Genomic DNA, 10,553 nt, shown 5'->3' with positions numbered 1-10,553 from the left:
AAACGGGACATTTTGCTAGAGAATGTGAGGAACCGTGTAGTTACTGTGCAAGGAAAGGGCACCAGTTAAGAAACTGTAGGCAGAAGGGGAAGAGAGAAATCAGGAGTCCTCATGACCTGGCTGTTTGGTTGTTGTTTTTTAATTGGGGTTTTCAAATAAAAAACAACACACCTAGTATGATGTTTATAAAGCCTTGTTGTTTTAATTTTGGGGGGTTTTCAGCAGGTCAAGGGTGATAGGTCTTAGAGGAGCACACAGTGAATTTTATGGAGTTTTTAGGTTTTGGCTGAGTTTGGGGTATATATGATTTCTTATGAGAATGAATGTCATGAGGATTAATGAACACTTGGGATAAGTAACATTTATTAAATATTTAGAATAATGGTAATGTTTGGTATACTATGGGATGGAATTTCAATTGCCTCTGAACTCTGTTTTAACTTTCTGGTGTTAATTAATCATCCACACTGATAAATTCTAAAGGCATGAGAGGAGGACTTTAAGATAGTTTATTTTACCAATAAATAAAAATAAGGGATGGCAATTGGATGATAAATTACCAATATTACCTAAGTGATTGTTAGGTAGGTGATAATATTGACACATGGGCAGTGACATGTGTCAAAAGGAGGGATGGATGGTAGAACAGATTAGACAACACTTTGTTGCACATGGGATTACTAATTATCTGTGCTCAAAATAATCACCAGGGCAGACAAAGGGCACCTCAGGGTGAGTGTCCTCCGGCTAAGTACCCTTTCCAGCAATTGGAAATGGATTTTATAGAGTTATCACGGAGTGAAGGGAAGAAATTTAGAGTAACCCCAGATGAAGATGGGTTATCCCCCTTTGAGAAAGTGTTTGGAAGACCTTACAGAATGCCACAGTTGGCAGGACCAGACAGGCAGACATAGAACTAGAGAGCACCCTAGCAGAACACGTGAGAAGGTAGTTTATTAACCACACCTGTATGTCAGAGGTTTTGTGCCCCACAGGTGAACTAAAGGAGAAGGTGACCCACTCTATCTAACCAGGAGAATGGGTGTGGATCCAGTCCCTAAAGAAGAAAAACTGGAAGCAGCCCCGTTGGGAAGGTCTATATCAGGTCCTGTTGGTGACGGCCTTCGCTGTAAGAATCGCCGAAAGATCCACCTTGGTGCATGTCACTCACTGCAAAAAGGTAAACCCAGTTACACCTGACGAACAAACACAGAGTTAGGAGAAAGAACCGATCACCACTAGGGCTCGGGGGTTGGCTCCTTAACGAAGATTCCCTTACCCTGTCTGATCATCCCTGTGTGAGTTCGATAGAAGGTAAAGCAATGGGTTGGCCTCTGGCGTCTGACATGTTCTCTGGGCGAGGGTGGGGATTCACAGGTCTCCTGACGGTAGGTAGCTGTCTGATTGTGGGGGCCATATTCCTAACACACTCAAACCCTCCTGATCCGCCAGAAGTAGTAGTTAACCTAACAACAAGTTGATAAAATAATACCTTAACACAGTCTATGAAGGCATAGGAGACAACTAGACGTAGGGAAAGGGGAAGTACTAGGGACTGTAGGGAAGGACATCACCATATGTATGTCACCATGTATATCCTGGGACTATGTAGTTGCTCATACCAAGCGGGGGGATATGTCAATCTCCATACACAGTTTAAGGACAGGTGTAGTATTGTGAAAGTAGGGAATTACCAGAAATGGCAGTGCGACCCATATAAGGGTAGGTACTGTCTGAAAGTCTGAATTACGCTAAAACAGGTTACAGACCTGAACAAGTGAGATATCCTCTTCAACTGGGGCACCCTATATTGTAAACCTCTCTGAGGGAGGTAGTCAGACCGGGGCTGTGGTGAAGGAGTCTTGTAGTAACTTGCACTATCTGTATCCCCCGATAACAAAGTCACCCGGACCTAGGTTGCCTCCGTTTGAAGTCTCAGGGGATTCTTATTGTTTTTCTAGGACTAGTAAGATAGGATACAGGGTTGGGCATCTTAGCTCCTGCTCCCACACAGAGAATGTCACAACTAAAGAGACCATGACTAATCTCTCCTCTTTGTTGCAGCCAGAGGATTTTAGGAACCAAAACCAGGCCCGTGCTGACATCTGATGGTTGTGTGGTGATAACAGATTGTGAACTCACCTAAATACGCAAACAATCAAACGTGTCAGAGATTGGTGAGTTGTCACGTAGAAAGTGGGACCTCCTCCCGGGATCCTTTGATGAAAGGATATATATATTGATGGGATAGGAGTACCTCCAGGGGTTCCAGAAGAATTCAAAGCTAGGAATCAGATTGCAGCTGGGTTTGAATCAAGTCTTTTCTGGTGGTCAACAATTAATAAAAACGTAGATTGGATGAATTATATTTACTATAACCAGCAAAGATTTATAAACCACACTCATGATGCAATAAAGGGATTAGCTGAGCAGACAGCGGCAACTAGCTTAATAGCATGGCAGAATAGAATAGCTTTAGATATGCTTTTGGCTGAGCGGGACAGGGTTTGTGTTCTGTTTGGATCTATGTGCTGTACTTTCATCCCCAAACAATACAGCACCGGACGGGTCCGTGACCAAAGCGCTTCAGGGACTCAGCACGCTGGCGAAACGAACTGGCTGAGAACTCTGGTATTGATAGCTCCCTAAACGGTTGGTTTGATAACATATTTGGTAAATGGAAAACTATTGTTGTAACTATTCTGGGTGAAGTTATAGCTTCTATGGGTATACTTGTTCTTTGTAGATGTTGTCTTATTCCCTGTGTCTGAGGGTTGGTGAGCAAGGCGGTTTCCCAACAGATGGTGAGATACGGCCCAATCCCGGACTCCGACCTAAGGAATTAAGGATATGACCTACCAGGCTTGGTGGAGGACAGCGACGATCCAGATACTTTGAGACTGGATGTTTTCCTAGAACTATAAATCTCTAGTTTAAAAGTTATTGTAATGATCTTTTGTGTATTAAAGTCTCGTTTTAAGTATGATGTACTAGTTACCATTGCTAAAAAGTAACGTTATGCTTTTAATCATGGGGTAACCCTGATGAACCTGTAATGTTTTAATATGCAAACCAATTTATATACTTCAATGAGTGTGATTCATTTCTATAACAACATATGTTTTGTATGTGTGTAATATTTAGTCAAAGGGTGGAATTGATAGATTAATTATTAATGACTAATTATTATACCCTGAAACTGTGTATAATGTGTTAGAAATGTGTGAGTGTAGGACCAGTAAAGGCTATGGCATTGAGCCACTATTTAGCAATGTGAGTAAGAGTTAGGCCAGACAACAAAGACAACTGAGAAACTAAGATAAAGAGGCCTCCCAATTTAGGGGGGGGAGAAACTGTTATGAAAACATGGTGCAGAATATTGTGAGAACGGCAATAACTGAGTAAAGCAGGGAGTAGGATATGTGTGTGTGTGTGTGTATGTATGTGTGTATGCATGTGTGTATATGTGTGTGTGTGTGTGAGCTGAAGGTCAGTAGAGCAGTTTTAGAGTGGAAAACTACAGCCCGCCTACAGAGGGAAGGGATTTCTTTTTGTATGACGTATGAGTATAAAAGATGGACTCTGAAATTGTGATGGCAGAATTCTCAATGAATAAATATCTTTTGGGAGATGCACAGAGACACTAAAATAGTTTGTTAAATAATAAACACCTTGTTGGAAGCTCTACATGTGGAATTTAATAAATCAGTAATGTATCCTCATTTGAAGCTCTACATGTGGAATTTAATCAATCAGTAATGTAACCTTATTGGAAGCTCTATATGTGGAATTTAATCAATCAGTAATGTAACCTCATTGGAAGCTCTACATGTGGAATTTAATCAATCAGTAAGGTAAACTTGTTGGAAGCTCTACATGTGGAATTTAATCAATCAGTAATGTAACCTCATTGGATGCTCTACATGTGGAATTTAATCAATCAGTAATGTAACCTCATTGGAAGCTCTACATGTGGAATTTAATCAATCAGTAATGTAACCTTATTGGAAGCTATACATGTGGAATTTAATCAATCAGTAATGTAAACTTATTGGAAGCTCTACAAGTGGAATTTAATCAATCAGTAATGTAAACTTGTTGGAAGCTCTACATGTGGAAGTTAATCAATCAGTAATGCAACCTCATTGGAAGCTCTACATGTGGAATTTAATCAATCAGTAATGCAGTCTCATTGGAAGCTCTACATTTGGAATTTAATCAATCAGTAATGCAACCTCATTGGAAGCTATACATGTGGAATTTGATCAATCAGTAATGAAACCTCATTCGAAGCTATACATGAGGATTTTAATCAATCTTTAATCTAACCTCATTGGAAGCTCTACATGTGGAATTTAATCAATCAGTAATCTAACCTCATTGGAAGTTCTACATGTGGAATTTAATCAATCAGTAATGTAACCTTATTTGAGCTCTACATGTGGAATTTAATCGATCAGTAATGTAACCTTATTGGAAGCTCTACATGTGGAATTGAATCGATCAGTAATGTAACCTTGTTGGAAGCTCTACATGTGGAATTTAATCAATCAGTAATGTAACCTCATGGGAAGCTCTACATGTGGAATTTAATCAATCAGTAATGTAACCTCATGGGAAGCTCTACATGTGGAATTTAATCAATCAGTAATGTAACCTCATTGGAAGCTCTACATGTGGAATTTAATCAATCAGTAATGTAACCTCATTTGAAGCTCTACATGTGGAATTTAATCAATCAGTAATGTAACCTTATTGGAAGCTCTACATGTGGAATTTAATCAATCAGTAATGTATTGGAAGCTCTACATGTGGAATTTAATCAATCAGTAATGTAACCTTGTTGGAAGCTCTACATGTGGAATTTAATAAATCAGTAATGTATCCTCATTTGAAGCTCTACATGTGGAATTTAATCAATCAGTAATGTAACCTTATTGGAAACTCTATATGTGGAATTTAATCAATCAGTAATGTAACCTAATTGGAAGCTTTACATGTGGAATTTAATCAATCAGTAATGCAACCTCATTGGAAGCTCTACAAGTGGAATTTGATCAATCAGTAATTAAACCTAATTCGAAGCTATACATGAGGATTGTAATCAATCTTTAATCTAACCTCATTGGAAGCTCTACATGTGGAATTTCATCAATCAGTAATGTAACCTCATTGGAAGTTCTACATGTGGAATTTAATCAATCAGTAATGTAACCTTATTTGAGCTCTACATGTGGAATTTAATCGATCATTAATGTAACCTTAGTGGAAGCTCTACATGTGGAATTTAATCGATCAGTAATGTAACCTTGTTGGAAGCTCTACATGTGGAATTTTATCAATCAGTAATGTAACCTCATTGGAAGCTCTACATGTGGAATTTAATCAATCAGTAATGTAACCTCATTGGAAGCTCTACATGTGGAATTTAATCAGTCAGTAATGTAACCTCATTGGAAGCTCTACATGTGGAATTTAATCAATCAGTAATGTAACCTTATTGGAATCACTACATGTGGAATTTAATCAATCAGTAATGTAACCTCATTGGAAGCTCTACATGTGGAATTTAATCAATCAGTAATGCAGTCTCATTGGAAGCTCTACATGTGGAATTTAATCAATCAGTAATGCAACCTCATTGGAAGCTCTACATGTGGAATTTGATCAATCAGTAATGAAACCTCATTCGAAGCTCTACATGAGGATTTTAATCAATCTTTAATCTAACCTCATTGGAAGCTCTACATGTGGAATTTAATCAATCAGTAATATAACCTCATTGGAAGTTCTACATGTGGAATTTAATCAATCAGTAATATAACCTTATTTGAGCTCTACATGTGGAATTTAATCAATCAGTAATGTAACCTTATTGGATGCTCTACATGTGGAATTTAATCGATCAGTAATGTAACCTTATTGGAGGCTCTACATGTGGAATTTAATCGATCAGTAATGTAACCTTGTTGGAAGCTCTACATGTGTAATTTAATCAATCAGTAATGTAACCTCATTGGAAGCTCTACATGTGGAATTTAATCAATCAGTAATGTAACCTTATTTGAGCTCTACATGTGGAATTTAATCGATCATTAATGTAACCTTATTGGAAGCTCTACATGTGGAATTTAATCGATCAGTAATGTAACCTTGTTGGAAGCTCTACATGTGGAATTTAATCAATCAGTAATGTAACCTCATTGGAAGCTCTACATGTGGAATTTAATCAATCAGTAATGTAACCTCATTGGAAGCTCTACATGTGGAATTTAATCAGTCAGTAATGTAACCTCATTGGAAGCTCTACATGTGGAATTTAATCAATCAGTAATGTAACCTTATTGGAATCACTACATGTGGAATTTAATCAATCAGTAATGTAACCTCATTGGAAGCTCTACATGTGGAATTTAATCAATCAGTAATGCAGTCTCATTGGAAGCTCTACATGTGGAATTTAATCAATCAGTAATGCAACCTCATTGGAAGCTCTACATGTGGAATTTGATCAATCAGTAATGAAACCTCATTCGAAGCTCTACATGAGGATTTTAATCAATCTTTAATCTAACCTCATTGGAAGCTCTACATGTGGAATTTAATCAATCAGTAATATAACCTCATTGGAAGTTCTACATGTGGAATTTAATCAATCAGTAATATAACCTTATTTGAGCTCTACATGTGGAATTTAATCAATCAGTAATGTAACCTTATTGGATGCTCTACATGTGGAATTTAATCGATCAGTAATGTAACCTTATTGGAAGCTCTACATGTGGAATTTAATCGATCAGTAATGTAACCTTGTTGGAAGCTCTACATGTGTAATTTAATCAATCAGTAATGTAACCTCATTGGAAGCTCTACATGTGGAATTTAATCAATCAGTGATGTAACCTCATTGGAAGCTCTACATGTGGAATTTAATCAATCAGTAATGTAACCTTATTGGAAGCTCTACATGTGGAATTTAATCAATCAGTAATGTAACCTTATTGGAATCACTACATGTGGAACTTAATCAATCAGTAATGTAACCTCATTGGAAGCTCTACATATGGAATCCAATCAATCATTAATGTAACCTTATTGGAATCACTACATGTGGAATTTAATCATTCAGTAATGTAACCTCATTGGAAGCTCTACATGTGGAATTTAATCAATCAGTAATGTAAACTCATTGGAAGCTCTACATGTGGAATTTAATCAATCAGTAATGTAACCTCATTGGAATCACTACATGTGAAATTTAATCAATCAGTAATGTAACCTCATTGGAAGCTCTACATGTGGAATTTAATCAATCAGTAATGTAATCTCATTGGAAGCTCTACATGTGGAATTTATTCAATCAGTAATGTAACCTCATTGGAAGCTCTACATGTGGAATTCAATCAATCAGTAATGTTCCCTCATTGGAAGCTGTACATGTGGAATTTAATCAATCAGTAATGTAACCTCATTTGAAGCTCTACATGTGGAATTTAATCAATCAGTAATGTAACCTTATTGGAAGCTCTACATGTGGAATTTAATCAATCAGTAATGTAACCTTGTTGGAAGCTCTACATGTGGAATTTAATCAATCAGTAATGTATTGGAAGCTCTACATGTGGAATTTAATCAATCAGTAATGTAACCTTGTTGGAAGCTCTACATGTGGAATTTAATACATCAGTAATGTATCCTCATTTGAAGCTCTACATGTGGAATTTAATCAATCAGTAATGTAACCTTATTGGAAACTCTATATGTGGAATTTAATCAATCAGTAATGTAACCTAATTGGAAGCTTTACATGTGGAATTTAATCAATCAGTAATGCAACCTCATTGGAAGCTCTACAAGTGGAATTTGATCAATCAGTAATTAAACCTAATTCGAAGCTATACATGAGGATTGTAATCAATCTTTAATCTAACCTCATTGGAAGCTCTACATGTGGAATTTCATCAATCAGTAATGTAACCTCATTGGAAGTTCTACATGTGGAATTTAATCAATCAGTAATGTAACCTTATTTGAGCTCTACATGTGGAATTTAATCGATCATTAATGTAACCTTAGTGGAAGCTCTACATGTGGAATTTAATCGATCAGTAATGTAACCTTGTTGGAAGCTCTACATGTGGAATTTAATCAATCTTTAATCTAACCTCATTGGAAGCTCTACATGTGGAATTTAATCAATCAGTAATATAACCTCATTGGAAGTTCTACATGTGGAATTTAATCAATCAGTAATATAACCTTATTTGAGCTCTACATGTGGAATTTAATCAATCAGTAATGTAACCTTATTGGATGCTCTACATGTGGAATTTAATCGATCAGTAATGTAACCTTATTGGAGGCTCTACATGTGGAATTTAATCGATCAGTAATGTAACCTTGTTGGAAGCTCTACATGTGTAATTTAATCAATCAGTAATGTAACCTCATTGGAAGCTCTACATGTGGAATTTAATCAATCAGTAATGTAACCTTATTTGAGCTCTACATGTGGAATTTAATCGATCATTAATGTAACCTTATTGGAAGCTCTACATGTGGAATTTAATCGATCAGTAATGTAACCTTGTTGGAAGCTCTACATGTGGAATTTAATCAATCAGTAATGTAACCTCATTGGAAGCTCTACATGTGGAATTTAATCAATCAGTAATGTAACCTCATTGGAAGCTCTACATGTGGAATTTAATCAGTCAGTAATGTAACCTCATTGGAAGCTCTACATGTGGAATTTAATCAATCAGTAATGTAACCTTATTGGAATCACTACATGTGGAATTTAATCAATCAGTAATGTAACCTCATTGGAAGCTCTACATGTGGAATTTAATCAATCAGTAATGCAGTCTCATTGGAAGCTCTACATGTGGAATTTAATCAATCAGTAATGCAACCTCATTGGAAGCTCTACATGTGGAATTTGATCAATCAGTAATGAAACCTCATTCGAAGCTCTACATGAGGATTTTAATCAATCTTTAATCTAACCTCATTGGAAGCTCTACATGTGGAATTTAATCAATCAGTAATATAACCTCATTGGAAGTTCTACATGTGGAATTTAATCAATCAGTAATATAACCTTATTTGAGCTCTACATGTGGAATTTAATCAATCAGTAATGTAACCTTATTGGATGCTCTACATGTGGAATTTAATCGATCAGTAATGTAACCTTATTGGAGGCTCTACATGTGGAATTTAATCGATCAGTAATGTAACCTTGTTGGAAGCTCTACATGTGTAATTTAATCAATCAGTAATGTAACCTCATTGGAAGCTCTACATGTGGAATTTAATCAATCAGTGATGTAACCTCATTGGAAGCTCTACATGTGGAATTTAATCAATCAGTAATGTAACCTTATTGGAAGCTCTACATGTGGAATTTAATCAATCAGTAATGTAACCTTATTGGAATCACTACATGTGGAACTTAATCAATCAGTAATGTAACCTCATTGGAAGCTCTACATATGGAATCCAATCAATCATTAATGTAACCTTATTGGAATCACTACATGTGGAATTTAATCATTCAGTAATGTAACCTCATTGGAAGCTCTACATGTGGAATTTAATCAATCAGTAATGTAAACTCATTGGAAGCTCTACATGTGGAATTTAATCAATCAGTAATGTAACCTCATTGGAATCACTACATGTGGAATTTAATCAATCAGTAATGTAACCTCATTGGAAGCTCTACATGTGGAATTTAATCAATCAGTAATGTAATCTCATTGGAAGCTCTACATGTGGAATTTATTCAATCAGTAATGTAACCTCATTGGAAGCTCTACATGTGGAATTCAATCAATCAGTAATGTTCCCTCATTGGAAGCTGTACATGTGGAATTTAATCAATCAGTAATGTAACCTCATTTGAAGCTCTACATGTGGAATTTAATCAATCAGTAATGTAACCTTATTGGAAGCTCTACATGTGGAATTTAATCAATCAGAAATGTATTGGAAGCTCTACATGTGGAATTAAATCAATCAGTAATGTAACCTCATTTGAAGCTCTACATGTGGAATTTAATCAATCAGTAATGTAACCTTATTGGAAGCTCTACATGTGGAATTTAATCAATCAGTAATGTTTTGGAAGCTCTACATGTGGAATTTAATCAATCAGTAATGTAACCTTATTGGAAGCTCTACATGTGGAATTTAATCAATCAGTAATGTTTTGGAAGCTCTACATGTGGAATTTAATCAATCAGTAATGTAACCTTGTGATAGATTAATTATTAATGACTAATTATTACACCCTGAAACTGTGTATAATGTGTTATTAATGTGTGAGTGTAGGACCAGTAAAGGCTATGGCATTGAGCCACTAGTTAGCAATGTGAGTAAGAGTTAGGCCAGACAACAAAGACAACTGAGAAACTAAGATAAAGAGGCCTCCCAATTTAGGGAGGGGAGAAACTGTTATGAAAACATGGTGCAGAATATTGTGAGAACGGCAATAACTGAGTAAAGCAGGGAGTAGGATATGTGTGTGTGTGTGTGTATGTATGTGT

This window comes from Coregonus clupeaformis, chromosome 10 (genome assembly GCF_020615455.1).
Source record: "Coregonus clupeaformis isolate EN_2021a chromosome 10, ASM2061545v1, whole genome shotgun sequence".
NCBI lineage: Eukaryota > Metazoa > Chordata > Actinopteri > Salmoniformes > Salmonidae > Coregonus > Coregonus clupeaformis.
The sequence above is the reverse complement of the archived record's forward strand: the minus strand, read 5'-3'. Positions refer to the sequence as shown.